Genomic DNA, 16,784 nt, shown 5'->3' on the forward strand with positions numbered 1-16,784 from the left:
TGGTTCTAATGCCGTTACGGACCAAACTGCTTCTCAGACAATTGTAGTTTTCTGAGACGTTTCGTAGTGGCCCCTGGAAACTTTTGCAAAGTCACCACTGAAGATGGGAACAGTGAAGAAGGGCGAATCGTTTGGAAGGATTCGATGCGCCTACTCCGACGAACCACCACTGCAGTGGATGTTAGTGCTATTAACAACATAATGTGATGATTCATTCTAAATATTACATTCCGAAATTTATTGTTATGTTATGCGTTTTACGAGCTGTTTTAAGATTTAAGTCTGATTAATCCTCAACACATGTCGGGATTTGTTTATTATCCATAATCAAATTATTCCGTATTAAAAACCATATCAATCAAAACGCTGCTCAAGATAAAAATATGTAAAAATTCCCATTAAAGATCGTATGGGCTTCAATGAATATTTATTGAAATTCTAAGCCGAGGATCTTCCATTTAAATTTAAAACCGACTAATAAACCTACACCAATCTCTGATCCCTGTGGGCAGTCGACAAAATGATAATTACCTACAAACACGAAAATTACACCTAAAAAACGAATGCAACAAAAGCCTCACCGAATTTTTTATTAATTGGCTATTCAAGTGGTACGTGAACTAAAATTAATCATGTGATTTAAAACTTTTTGGCTTTGCGGCGTCCAATAATCAGTTGTTTTGAGTCGAAATTAGTAAAGGATTATTAATTAGCGATAATAACTATAATTGTAAACACAAACACAATTGTTTATTTAGCTATACAAGAAAAATGTCGTTAATAGAAATTGTCAGGTAAGATATATTACCAAACATATTTTCTATTTTTTATGATCCCCATATCCGTTATAGTCTATAATATTTATTTTAACATGACATACAAGATGATTTATATGAATATAACAAAAACAAATTGGATGGATGTTGTCTGGAGTTTATAAGTTAAAAAATAATATAAAAACATATATTTATATGATTAGTGCAACATACAACTTAAACTAATACAAATAGAAATAACTAATAGATGTTCTCATATATTGAGACACACTTCTATAACTAGCGAATAAGATGTTAGTTCATGTACTCATTGGTCACACTTGTCTCGTTGCTCACAAATTAGGTTTGTGGCATTGTCGATGACGTATATATTATACATATCCCCACAGAAAGAACGCCATTGGCGTGAGGTTCGGATTTCCTGGGGGCCAAGTAATGAAACTACTCAAAGCACAACAGGTTTGATTGAAAGTGGTCCCCCCTTGTAAAAGAATATCTGCGGCGTCATCAAACTCTTTTTTACCGTTGGCACCAGTCAGACTGGTTAGTTTTTGTTCACATTTGATATGCTACTAAAAAGAAAAGGATAAAAGGAACTAAATTCATGTCCAATCTTTAGATCGTAGGTGTTTTATATGAATTTTTCATCAAGAAACATTATTTTCGTTTTCATTGTTTGTTATGCCGAGAGGAGCAATCATGAAAATTTGTCGCTATCACACCCTGTATAATGGTAAGATAATTATCTAGTAATATACTATATTGTTATATAATTTTGAGTGAATATATTTTCCTTTCTTACCTTGATTGGTTTAAGCTCTTCTTCTTCTACCACGCAGACTTCTTTTCTTCTTAGTTGGTCGCCAGCTCATATGAGCATATGTTTTCAATTTAGTTCAAAATTGGTCTGTTAATTTGGAAAGAGAGACCTTCTCTCTTCAATTTTAATAGAGTATGAATTTTTTTGACCATGAGAAATCTTACCTCAAGATTCTGAGAAAGGTTATTTATTATTATTATTATTATTAACAATTTTTCAATTCAAAAGTTTTATAATGACACTTCTGAGATCATATGCAAACCTTATTCTAATCTACTCTATTCTGCGCCAATACTTATTCTAAATCATAAAATTAAACAACAAATATCGAATATTCCGTACTAAATTAAAACAACGGTGCATTTATTTATAGTTCTTTGTGAATTTTACCTTTACTTAATTGTCATAAGGCACTGGGCTTCTTATTCCAATAGATCCTGAGGCTTTACGTCCCTCGATGTAAACTCTTGCTTTGTTAATGTTCCATGGTTAAAACTTGAAATCTGTCTTCTGAGTCAGTGCATTGTACTTCTTCACTGCTGTTAGTGCTGTTCCGTACATTTGATTCCCAAAATGGTGAATTGTGTCGTTTGGTTTCTCCTTCAGCTTGGTGTTACTATTACTGGTTGGTATTTTTGAATTGATTGGCTGGGACTTACTTGTTGTGCTTCTTTGCGGCTGGGAAATTCAAGAGAATGGTGTAGCCGGCTCTTTTCTGTGCTCCACTGTTGTGGAGACGTTTTTTTTTTTAATATTTTACTCTTGGCTAAATTTCGCCAGCGTCCCTACTTTTAATTTTCAAATTAATTAAATTTTGTTCTCCTTTTGTATCCCAGGTAACGCGACACTTTTTATTTTTCATATACCCACTATGTTTTTTTTCTTTACCACTTATTCTTAATACTGGTAATACAAAATTCAACCAATCACAACTAGTTTTAATTTTGAATAAAGTTAATCACATAATATTTTAATTAAATTATTGTTTGAAATCCTCTCTTTGATGTTTTACTTATGTCATATACTAAATTCAATTTTATTTTATGTACTATTTCAATTTCAAAGTGCCTTCATCACTCCTATTGGTCTGTCAAAACATATACTATTTTTGGTTTTACATTTTCCCCAAAACAAGCTTGGTCAAACTTATATTTTATTTAAAATTAATTTTGGTATTTTAACCTGCCTTTGTCTTTATTATTTAAATGTCTAGCCATTATTCATTTTATCACAATATATTATACAGAGTGGCCAAAAGAAAACGAAACAGAGCCATTTTCAGGAACTGCGTTAAGATTGTAGAAAAACGCTCAGATTTTAGATCAATCTTTGTTGGTATTTTTGACTCCGTCACTTTCACCCCCAAGCAAGGGTAAGCGTCACCCCAAAATATTTAAATGGCATTGGGGGTTGAGTAATATTTCTTTTGAAAGCTCTTACAATTCTCTTTACAACAGACTTTAAATTTTATAATTCCGCCCAATATTTTGAAAAAAATTTACATTTTTAAGTTTAAATTATGTTTAGTTGCTTACTTACTACTTAGTTGATTAAATGTTCAAACTGATGACCGCTCGCTTCCATACAAGAACAAAGATTTTGTTCGAAATGTTCGCGCACATTCCGAAGCATTTCCGGAGTGATTCGACGACATTCGTCGACGATTCTTTGACGCAAATCTTCCAGCGACGCTGGCTGTGACTCCCACAAATCCCCACAAAAAGAAATGAAGGGGCGATAAATCCGGCGATTTTCCAATCCAATTCCGTAGAAAGCGTTGGTCCAAATACTGACGGACAATTAACGCATAATGCGGAGGAGTACCGTCCTGTTGAAAAATCAAATGATCTTCATATTCTGGAACATTTTCAATAATATCAGTCAAGGCAGGGTCAATAACGTCTTCCAGTAATTACAAATACTTTTGGCCAATCATATTCCCAGGTAGAAAAAGGACCCACCAGCCGGACACCGAAAATTCCAGCCCATACATTTAATTTTTCCGGTTGCTGTGTATGCTGTGAAAAACTCTTGGGTTTGAATCGGACCAATAGCGGCAATTGTGCCGATTTACCGTCCCGTTCAAGAAGAAACTTCATTCATCAGAAAAACAGATGTTAAAAAGGAACTGTGGATCGTTCCCTGCTCGCTCACTCATTATTTCGCAAAATTGCAACGGCGGTCATAATCATCCTCATGAAGTTCCTGGACTAAATGTATTTTATATGGATGGAATTTATTCTTCTTCAAAATGGTTTGTATGCTAGTTCGATTGATCCCAGACACAGATGCCAGCTGCCTCGTACTTAATGTAGGATCAAGATGAACTTGTCCCAAACCTGCAACTTCACTAGCTTTATTAACTACAGGTTTTTCAATTTCTCGTTTTTTATTGGCTACGTTTCCTGTCTATTGAAATTTTTTTACTAACTCTAGAACATACTTCCTCCTGACATATCAATCTTGATGTTTATTAAATAGCTGAGCTGTTATATTCGAACATTTATTGTTCGTAAAGTAAAGCAAAATGATATCTACCCTTTCCGCAATGGAATAAACCATAGTGCTTAATTTTCAAAAACACAATTAAATAAACTACCAACGCTTCCAAATAATACTAGAAAATAATTTGGAATACACTAGTTTTACGTTCATTGCGTGTGTATTAGCATTCATTTATGTTTTTTACAATTGTCTTTTTTTTTAGGAAAGTGATAACAAATCGCCAAAAACCCATGTAACGCAAGAAATACTAAATTTATACCATTGGCGTACTTAACTCGAATGACTGACATTTTTACCGTTGCTAATTATTTGTACATAAGTTTCATCTTTAAAATGAAAATTCTTAATAAGTATTGGGCGGAATTATATAATTTAAAGTCTGTTGTAAAGAGAATTGTAAGAGCTTTCAAAAGAAATATTACTCAACCCCCAATGCCATTTAAATATTTTGGGGTGATGCTTACCCTTGCTTGGGGGTGAAAATGGCGGAGTCAAAAATACCAGCAAATAATGTCCCCCTTTAATCTAAAATCGACGGATCTGAGCGTTTTTCTACAATCTTGACGCAGTTCCTGAAAATGGCTCGGTTTCGTTTTCATTTGGCCACCCTGTATAGTTAGATATAAATTCAATAGATAGATTAATGTTTTCTAATTTTTGCCTGAGTGAACTGTCATCTCTCATGACATAAGTGACTAATTCCTTAATTAGTTTCATGCTTTTATGTGTGAAATGTCAAAATAATTTTGTAACAGTACCAACTGTACTGATAATATTACGCGATACAAATATTTTCTATTCATTGTCAGTGTTGATTCGGGGCTACTGAATCATAACTTATTAATTTATTCTGTAATATATTTTTTATGTAACGAACATTCCTCTAAAATATTTGCTCTTTTTTAAACAGCCTTCTCAATCTACAATGATGAATCATTGTTATTATTGTGGATGCTATCGATACAGATTTAAAGCTTATATTAGACTATGTATATCCGTTTCAAATAGGTATGTAGAGATCGTAATAGATTAGTTGTATTTCGTGTATCGTAATAATATTAACGTTGATCTTATCAGTAATGGAAATCTGCCGCTGTAATAAGCAATGTAGATACTAGATGTTGATACTGCAGTCTTCTAATAACTGGCCCACAATTAATTATGTAAACAATTTGTTTCAAGGTGAACCTATCTCATGCTGTTTTTTTTTAATTTTTTTGAAAAACTTATAAAAAGTTCCCATAGCAGGGTACAATAACAGTTAAATATGTTGTTAAAATTAATTTCAAATATTCTGCAGATATTACAAACATTTTCATACATTTTTTTAAATATCTGATATCATCACCAATCTTCATTTTTAGATATTTTGTAAAAAAAAAAACATTTCATTTAAAATTACCGCGTTTGATAATGATCTAATTTGTGAGTTTGCGCGTTAGAACGACTTTTATAGAAGCTTTAAAGCTAAATGCACAGTGTTCTACGTTTCTCATGGACACAATACTAGTTTTATGATATGTCAATATACAGGGTGTTTCAGTTCGAGTGAATCAAACTTTAACCACAAATAAAACTCGATAAATAATTCAGAATTTTTTTTTAATCATTTTTTTTTATTGTAACAGACTTTTTACTAAAAAATAATTTATATATACGTTTATACAATATATTAAGTTACTGTACAGAATTATTTGCTAACGTTTCTTAATAATCATTTTTTTATTTTAATATTTATATTTGTGTATAATTTGGCTATAAAAATACAAATACAGTACTACAGCAAACTTATTGATTTAAAAATATTAGTATTAATTATTCATATCCTTTTTCTACAGAGTCGTTATTAAAATTCTTTTTATGTAAGAATTTTACCCATGTCAAATTTATTAAACGCTATAAATGTATAAACTAGAAACAAAATGGTAGATCAAAGCGATTGCTATGTAATATACCGGTTCATTATCATTCATTTACAAATTTTATTTCACTACTGGTGTCATTGATAGCAATAAATAATTAATTATTACCAGTAATGGAATTTATACAACACTTTATATCTGTATTGACATGGGGTATTGAGGAAATATATGTAAGGTATAAAAGTCATTTGACTAGTGTATTTTTTTATTTATATTGTATTGTATTATTGTATTTATATTTATTTATATTCGCACACAGAGAAACGATAATTATCTTCTTATAGGACATTTTTTGTTTCCAGGGGAAAAGAATTTTTGGGATACATTTCATGGCAATATGTATTAGTCAATTCTCCGTTTTAAAACTCTAAAAAACAAATTATAAATCATGGTTTATAGGAAAAATAAAAATTTCTCTAGGACTTACATTTTCGTAAAACACCCGCTATATTAGAGAATAGAAGTCTCTTTAGATTATGTGATATTATCGTCTAAGATGTAATGTTTTATTTTTAATATCCTGCAAACGTCCTTTTTTGCTAATTTTTTATTATACGAGGATAGTAAGATTTTATTGTACTGTTTATCGACAGAATCCAGAAGCACCCTTCTGAAAAATCAATTTTGCCATGAAACTGTAAGAGAGGAAAAAAATTGAATGTACACTTTTTGTCAATAACAGAGTCTGAGTCCCCATAACTCCGCCACTGGTCGCTTGCGGGACTTCTACTTCTATGGAAAAATCGTATCTTATAAGAAGATGTGTCATGCCAAATTTGGCTTAAATAGCCTTCTTCATTTAACAGTTATTTAAAAAATTCGAATTTTTTTAAAAACCTTTAACGCCCTACATTTCGAAAATGGAATCTCTGGAAAAAAAATTATACTTGATTTTCTTCTTATTTTTTTATGAGGAATATCTCCTTAAAGTTTGTCGACTTAATCCTGAAACACCCTGTACATATACATTCAGGAGCAATAAGGGGTCAAGTATACAACCTTGAGGTGTTCCGTAAGTTATTAATTCGACTATCTTAATACGAAATCAGTCATTTGCTGCTCTCGTTTTACAGCGACATAATGGAAAGCTTTTGATAAGTCACAAAAAACGCTGAGAGGGTTCTTGTCAATAATAATTAACTGTAGGATATTGATTAAATTGTAACAGACGTGTTTTTGTAGAATCCATGATGCGAATCTGTAATTACATTTTTGTATTATTCAATATATTTCTACATTTGCTCTTTAACTATAATTCAATAATTTTGATATATTTCTATGATGATATCGGTGTATATGTCTCTGCCACGAAGTGGTGTTGAAGTTTTTGGAAAATCTCGCATACGTGAATATCTTGAAAAGTTTGCCGCAGACTAATGAAATCGAATTAGCTTCTAAACCTGAGGATGGGTACTTGAAATTGCGGAATCAAATGCATATCTTTGCAACTATGTAAGTAGCAGCTCGAGCCGCGCATACTAATTCCTGGAAATATCGTGTAAATAAAAGAATGGCTAATGCTGGCACGATTGCGCCTATGGGTGATTTTTATGAAAATGCTATTCAAATTCGGAGCAGTACAAGCAAATGCATTGTAATTTGCATCTCTTGAACGGGTTAGACGCACGTGCGGTAACGCCTGCAGCTTTGGGCTTGATATCGAATTAGCAGTTTTCGGATTCTAGCCACGAGCTTCAAAATTGGTAATATCCTGCGAATGTTTAATAACCATGAAAAAAAACTTTGAAAGAGTTTATGACGTCCTTAATCTAATCACGTAAATATCCTATACAGATTGTAATAGGTACTAAAAGAGGGGTAGGAACACTAGGAACTGACTGTTAGGTAACTCTTAATATTGTTTAAACAATTTGTTTTTTATTTTACTTTACTTTGGAAATAATAAATAGGCATTAATTATATAACATAATTTTATTTATCTTTGTTTTAAAATCACATGTCATTCACTTATGAATTTTTGGGGTTACAACTTTCTCAACATTTAACATACTAGTAATAATAACAAGATACTTGATAATCTGTCTTTAATATTTTATCCAATAATTTCCTATATGGAGGGTGTAACAGGGTTATGGTGACAAATTCCTAAGGCTGATTCCTCCTATTAAACACAAAAAATACAAGAATAACAATTGTTTCTTAAAATGATCCCTGAAAGTTCTGCGACTCTTCAAAGATTAAACTAGAAATCTAGTCAGATACGTTTTAATTAAGGGGCCTAAGAGGTGTGCAACTGTAAATTAAACAGAACCTTTCGCGGATTTGGGCAAACATTTCCAAACAAAACTTTTGTGCCCTTTGAATTTCTACAGCTAAAAGTTCAACATTCATAAAGTTAGGCGTACTGCATTCGTCGTGAAAAAGTCTCAACTCATACCAGTGGTATACATATGGTTACATTTTCCTCAAATATTATGACACCACTGGAAAAAATTGTACTTTTTAAATGCATAATTTACTTTGAACAAAAATCTTTTATGCAAGACTTTTACGTTTTTGGTATTAGTTGATTAGATGTTAGACAACGTGACAAACATAAGACTGTATTTTCCTCGTTTAAATTGAAGATTTTTTTCTTATTTGAATATTAGCCTTTAGGACCAGTTTTCTGATATACTGGATGTTAAATTAAAAAAAAATGATAATAATAAAATAAATTAACAGCAAACTCATCTCATCAGAATACAGGAATCTTTAAATAATGAAATTCGTGAGAAGACGTATTTAAAAGTGTACTGACGTACAGAAAAGCCAATTTGATAACATTTTTTAAAATCATTTAAATAAATTCTATATTTACAGAAACATATTTTTTCCAGTGGTGTGTCATAAATTTTGAGAAAAGTGCAACTATAGTAATCCATATATACGCCTCTCGTTTGGTGTGTGATTGAATTTTTTCATGTTGAATGTTATTTTAATCATGTTGGGTACACACAATTTTAATTCCATATCTTCATTTGTTCAGAAGATATTTAGAGCTATTCAAATTTTTCTTTATTTCAACACTCTGTATCTCAAAACAGGTGGGGCTTCGAAAGTTTATATGACAAAGTGCCATTATTTTCCCGTAATAAACCTTTTAATTGCCCGGAAAAATTATATTTTCTGTACTATAGAATTTATCCAAATATCTACATATTTTTCAAAAATGTACTTATAAATTTCAGTTAATTAAAATAATGTCATTATCTCACAAATCAAAAGCTGCCAGAAGAACTTTTTCTAAATTCGTAAATAAAAATGTTTCCCATTTGGAGACAAACAATTTGGGAAACGGTGGCCACTAAAATACAGAAATTGATTTACCTGGAAAACTTGTTAATATTATAAGATTATTTAGTGAAAATTTGGTATAGAGCCTGTACTTATCTAATGTATAGCCTGAGAAGACAGTGCAGTTGACCCTTAATAATGCCCCATAATAGTATGAAATAAAAAGGGGCAGTGTCTATTTTTCTACACAAAGAAAACGATTTATGTGATTTGGTTACTTAAACTCGATATAAATGTTCACCATCCTGAATGCAGTAAGTCACATCATAGATGTGAAGATTTAAATTTGGAAAGACGGCTAAACTCCCCAGCTATATTTCTTAATTGAAATATTAATCTGAACAGCCTGTGCCCCATCGTTAAACGAGCAAAGTGTGCTGATATCTGTTTGATAAAAAATCACTAGGTTTCTTAGTAATCTAAGAAGTATATTTTCACATTTGTGACCTCTGATCTGAAGCATCGCATCTATCAATTTATTCGATACGTATCTAGAGGCACCCCAATGCCTGCCCTGTCTACCTAGCGTGCCGGTGAACAATCGCGGTTTTTTGCCGAGGGATATTGGTCGCGCATTTCATTGTCGTTTGTGCGTTTGTGAGTGAGTTTGACGTTTTGCTTGATCGAGTTCATGGCACGTGTTTTTATGGCAGTCAGTAACATTATGTATCGTGAACATAGAGCGGCACACGGCTTGACCACATATTTAGCCTATTTCTGCTACTACAAGCGTATTGCCGCACACTAGCATAATATACAAACCAACAAATATTTTTCATTCATAACAGTACCTAAATGTAACTTTATTTCTACAAAAAAACGCAGTGGCGTATTTTTTTCTTAGGAAAATGTAGCGGCACCTGCAGTAGCACGCCACTGGTTAACGCCACAAGGTTAATATTACATTCAATAGAAGGTCTAATTAAGTGAATACTCTGTAGCAAATGTCATTCAATTCCATCTGCACATTATGAAGATATAGCAGAATAAATATATTTTTTTGTAAACTTTAAAACCCTGTAACTCGAATACCAAGTCTCAAAGGAAAAAAGTTTACAGAGCAAACTCTACTTAATTTTTGGTAATGATTCTAGTCCTGAAGTTTCTGTATTTAAAGTGAAACCACCCTGTAGATTACTACTATTTGCTTACTTGATTTGTCGCCACAAAGTTTTCGATGTCTATTAATCATTATTAATTAGTGACGACATAGACTCATCACAGGATTATGTGTAAATTCGTCCACTGCCGAGTTGACTAGCCGTTTTCTTAACCAGAGTTGATCCGATCATGTGCTCCAACCTTTACACTTATGTATTATTTACTTTTATGATTATCATCTTACTTTTTAACATTCAGAATGTGTCACAGCCGCCAGTAGCAGTGTTTTTTGCGAGACGCGTATAGAAATGCATTAATCAATTTTGCTAAATAAATACGAACGGTAATTTCAGTAAATCGAGATTGAATTGAAACGGTAAAATAACATGTTATTAAACGCAGTCATTAGATATCGCATAGGCAATGATTTATTCAGTTCCACAATAAGTTTTTCTGGTCTCGGATAATGCATCATAGATAAACATTGGTTGTCATGTTTGTAAGACAACATGTCCGTGCTTATAATTCATTAATTCAATTAAAATCGTAAAAACATTGAAATGCGTTCATTACATTATCATGTTCTTATAACCACCAAAGCACGCAGTTTATCTCTTCTAGTTTTTCACGATCTTGCCAGAATGACATTATATTTATTTATCTCACTTTATAGCTCTATTATACGTGTGCGTGAGTCTATCGCTCTAACTTGAAGTAAAGTTACCCTGGAAAATGTTGTCCTTAAAATAAGTTTCTATACATTTCCAAATAATGCTTTAGTAACCATTCGCTATAAAATATCTACTTACTATGGATGCAAATTTTGATAAAGAAATCTAAAGATAAGAGAAATTATACGAGGTCTGTTCAGAAAATAACCAAACTTTTTGAAATATTCGCTAAGTGTTATGCGGTTGGCAGCATTGCATTCCGCATAACCTCCTGAGTAACCACATGTTCTTGGACCTAAATTCATCGGCACCCGGAAGTACGAATCTCACATGTTTTTGGGGTCGCTGATTATGAATTTGAACTCCAAAATACTCTATCACATCAAATTTTGCAATAAACTTTTTTTAATGACCAAAAATTCGATATCTAGCCAATATTTTACGCATTACCCATATCATTCTGAAAATACATTTACACGCAAAAGAGTCTAATACGCTCAATCCCGAACTCATAAACCCAAAGCCCATAAACCCATACCATGTTTGTGGTACTGTGTTGCGAGTATATTCAAAAATTGACAAATAAGTCTACATAACTCTACGTCCCTAAGCCTAAGTCTAACTATTAAATTTCAACATGTGATTTTTCAAAGACGAAAAATGGTGTCGGGATAATTCCATGTGAGTTTTAAAAAGCAGGTATAGTACTTTGAGACTCCATTAATGGTTTCAGCAAATAATTTACCTTTCCATGTAATATAACCTCTAATATGCCAAAAAATCGCGATTTGGTAAGGATATCTCGAAAACCAGAGCCAATTGAGAAAGGGACAGGGTCAATTAAGCTGATTTTCGGTCTCCTTCAATTTTGGCCAAAAGAAAAAGAAAAAATTCTATTATTTATATTCAAGTCAGGATCAAGGTCAATTAGAGGACAGATTGAGAACAAGTGCATTAAATCAAAGGATCTCGGAGCTTAGGTTTTTTGGATCGCTGAGTCCAAATCGGAGGTTAGTGTGTCTGTATCGGGCCATTTTAAGGTCATTTCAAAGTCAAACTGAGAAAAAGCCGAGCAGTTAAGTCCAACCACCTGTTATAAAGGATTTTGAGGTCGCTGGGTTAGAATCTGAGGTTAGTTTGCCTGCATCAGGTCATTTAAAGGTCGTCTCAAGATCATTTCAAGGTCAAATTGAAAAAACCGAGCAATTAAGTCTATATAGGTTTTTGGGATAGCTAAGGTCGAGTCCGAGGTCAGTTTGTCTGCATTAGGTCATTTCAGGGTTATTTCAAGGTAATTTAAAGGTCAAACCAAGAAAAAACCGAAAAATCGATTACCGTTTTTGGAGTCTCTTGAATCCCAGGTCCGTTTATATGTATCAAATCACGTTTAAGGTCATTCTAAGGTTGATTTGAGAAAAAAGACGTTTTCTGGCAGGCTTAGTGAGGGGCGATTTTGGCCCTCCTTGTATTTCACCAAATCTTGTTGGAAACTGAAGACTGAACCTATATAAACCTCACAAATACTAATATTTCCTCATACCTACAAATATTATCTCGAAACTACCCATAATCCTCCATAAAACGCTGTATTCTCTCACACTAACCCATTTCTACCCTACCCTATAACCATTTTACCATGTACACGCATATTACTCCGTATAAACCAATATACCCTCATGCCTAGCCATCATAACCCATACCCGTCTTGTTCCACTCCATCTCACCCAATAAATTACGTTGTAGGTCAAGAGATCACTGATGCGAAATCCTACAACCTTTCTACAGCTCATTTTTATGTGTAATAAGTAGTTTTCGAGATAAAAGATGTGCTCATTTGCTCCTTCAGATGAACTCTAGCTCTGTTTATATTCGAATGACGTCCTTTTTCTCAAATCGACCTTAAAATTACCTTGAACCTTTATTAATACCTATAAATGGACCTCGAACTCGAACTCAGCGACTATAACAGGGGTAATGGATTCCTTTTCTCAACTTAACCTTGAAATGACCTTGAGCCGACCTTCAAATAACCTGATACAGATAAACTGACTTCGGATTCGAACTCAGCGATCCCAAAATTCTGTATAACATGTGGTCGGACTTGATAGCTCGGCTTTTTCTCAATTTAACCTTGAAATGAACTTGAAACAACCTTAAAATGGCCTGATACAGACAAACTAACCTCCGATTCGGACTCAGCGACCCAAAAAACCTAAACTCCTTTGATTTAATGCACTCTTTCTCAATCTGACTTCTAATTGACCTTGATCCTGACTAGGAAGCAGGAGGGTCCCGTTTTGGGGTAAAATCGATTGGCCAAAAATGAAGGTGGCCGAAAACCAAAGTCCTTTGGGAAAGTATATTCGTGTTGTTTGATTAAAATTTTGAAATCTACTGGAGGATTGACAAAATTCTGTTTTAATCTATTTTTATGTTGGAGCTAGTTTCATATTCGCAATATTTAAATAAATTCTAATGCAGATTTTCTAATAAATGTATATATAAGTGTATAATAATATATAAATCTTTTAATGGTTGCACAGCTATGCTTTAACGATAATATTGTTTTTGCATAAGCAACACAGAATGATATATGTTATACATTTGTAAAGCGATGACAGTAATGGTATTTATATGAACAGATATCAATTAAAATGAATGTGCTATTTTGATTACTTCGTATATCATAGAACTATCTCATATATAAACATTTAAATGTTACTTATATTTTTACCTCATTTCGAATGCATATTTATTAAAAATATTACTGTACCTACTCATTATGTCATTACCAATAATCATTAAAATACCTAGTAAATGTGTATCATTAAATTTTAATTAAATAACAAAAGTCTCTTTATAACTGCCTTACTCCTCTTTCCCTACTTAGTTAATCTCCTTATTCTTAAAATACGTCAAAGGAAATACGTTGTCTGTGACACAATAATCTAGACTTGATCGCATAGTCTAGCCGGTTAATTATTTTGTTTCAAGCCGACACCAAATTTATTAGATTGGCATGATTACAATCGAAAATGCGCTAGATAGATAATAAACGCTTACTGGTGACAAGTAACAATTGGACTATGTTTCCGCGTACTGACAATGAGTTTATCTCAATGGAACGTTCTCTACTGGTATTGTTAATAATTGGATAATTTAATTACTTCCACAAAATTAAAAAAAGGTGATTAAAAATGATGTTGCATAAGATAGTATTTTATTCTACATGAACGATTTTAATATTAATTTATCTATTAATCACTAATTTTTATCGTGTTACTGAATTAAGTAATTATTAGATTGGATCTAATTGTATACTGATACTTTTATCGTTTTATGTCATTGTAGTTTATTCTAACAATTACTTAAAGTAGTTGAACGAGGACTACTGGAAAGCATTTGAAAGTAGTGAATATTGAATTGTCTAATTCCTATTAATTAGGTTGCAGCTTTTATTAAATTGGTGTCCTGTTCGTACGACTAATAAATTATTTCCACTAATAAGTTTTTACGTATTACATTCGTTAAGGCAAGATCCGGAATAAACTTGAAATATGCCAAGGAAGATATCCTGAATGATTTGAGAATAAACGTTTTGAGCTTTTTATGAACTAGGTATATGTTATGTAGATCATGCAAGTGGGTGGCATAAAGGATCCTAAGTGGTATGTAAAGGTTAGAATATCGCGGACGCTATAGAAATCACACCTACCTCTTGGATTTGATATCAATTAATGCCTGCATCGTAGAAGGAACTATATTGTAAACTAAACAGAAGTTGTTCCATGATTTCAAGTTATATTTTAAAAATTCCAACTGGCCATTTAGCTACCGATATCAAAAGATTTAGTCAAAGACACATGAGTTAGAGCTAGAATAGAAGGGATTAAGGAAATTATTTAAATCCCTCTGGTCTGAACTAAAAAGTGACTCCATGTTAGGAAATGCAAGCAACTCATATCAGATAAAATCCAGAGGTTCTTCTTCTTCTTTCTTCCTAATGTTTGGTTCTGATAAGTCCCATAGCACCGCGGCCTTATTAGGCCTAATGTGCGTCCTACTACTTAGTCCTATTCATTAAAACATTAAACACACCACAGAAATGAGACAACCCCCAAATCCAAAGCCAAAGGCTGTGCGGAAGGGAGCTACACTTGAAAAAACGCGAATTCAGCAAATGATTTTGTCCTATTAACAAAGTCCAAAAGCTCCCTTGTTGACATTTCTCTCAGTTACTTGGGTTCCAAATAGAGTCTCCCCATGAGCGTCAGTCTACTACGTGCAAATCCCGCTATGCCCTCGGTAAACCGGATTGTCTACAAGCTTTAGCTTATGTAGATGTTAAAGTGACAGTGTTCCGTTATGAGTCCCATCACTCTCCTGAGCCGAATTTTATTCAAGCTCAGCAACCCATTTGCTCGCCCTTCAGAGGATATTCTATGTACTTCTTGGAATGGTTATGCCCTGCCCTTGAAGTCCAGTATTTCCTATGTTCTATGTCAGTCTATTCGCCCAGAACCCGCCTGACCACACTGGGAGATGTACCGCAGAAGGGCTCCGGGCCAATGAACTCTCTCGGATTCTTTCCTAGCAAGTGCATTCGCTTTCTCGTTCCCACAAATGCCTTTTTGTCCTGGCACCCAACACAGTCTAACTGTATTATTCGTGGCCAGTTGAGTCACAAGTTTTGAAGTTATCTTGTGTGTGCCTTAAGCTTTAATTGCAGCTTGACTATCAGAGAATATGTGAGTTTGCGTTTATAAAAAAAAAAATTCTGCTTGGAATACAGTAGGGAACCTCCCTAGACTGTAGCTTGCACCCATCTGGGTCCGAGTCCATATATTCCTGCACCCGTCCCTCTGGCCATTTTGGAGCCGCCCGTAAACCATACTAGGCTGCATCTTTCCAGGATATCAAACTTTTCCTCCCATTTGCATTGATCCTCGATGTCATCGCCCCCGATCTACTCAAACAGGCCAGTCTCTAGATCTTATTCAGTTTTTCCCTCGTTGTGGTCTGTTGTATTTTTTTCCACCATACCACAGCGCCATAAAAAAAAATTCAGAGGTTAGCATGGACCTATATGCACGTACTAAGGTATGAGTGACATCAAGGTAATAAGAAAGTTGATGAGTTAGCTGCATTTTAAGATACCGTTGTAGGAAAGACCCATGAATGGTGGCAAGAAAACTGTAGACAGAGGAAAGCCGAGAAGCAAGGCTTGTCAATGGAGTCGATGGCGGCCCTATTGAACCAAGGTTGAAGATACAAGGGGGGCTATTAATCGGCAGACTCAGGAAATATCCAATGTAAGTAATATTAACCTGGTAGAAGGCAGTTTATGTATTACGGGTATGAAGGTAGAGAAAGGATGCGTTGTCTACTGTTCGAAGAGAAAAACTGGAAACTGGAGGCTATTTTCTTACAAAACTAGGGGTCTAATTAATTAAAAGGCTGAAATTAAACAATGTAACAATGAACTGTAAGATCATAAAGGTTCACATTAGATCTATGGTTAGTCCTAAAGGAAAAAAAATGGTGTGTCCACTTCTAGTTCTACAATCTATCTGAAGATCGTATAATCGTTTACTTAAATTGTACGGTGTAGACTGTTTCCTTTATACTGAAAGTTATTTATTTCCACGTACCTTTAACTGCCATGTAAATCTTTAAGAATCATGTAGGGAGC

The sequence above is a fragment of the Anoplophora glabripennis genome, unplaced genomic scaffold (assembly GCF_000390285.2).
Source record: "Anoplophora glabripennis isolate ALB-LARVAE unplaced genomic scaffold, Agla_2.0 scaffold161, whole genome shotgun sequence".
In the NCBI taxonomy this organism is placed as follows: domain Eukaryota; kingdom Metazoa; phylum Arthropoda; class Insecta; order Coleoptera; family Cerambycidae; genus Anoplophora; species Anoplophora glabripennis.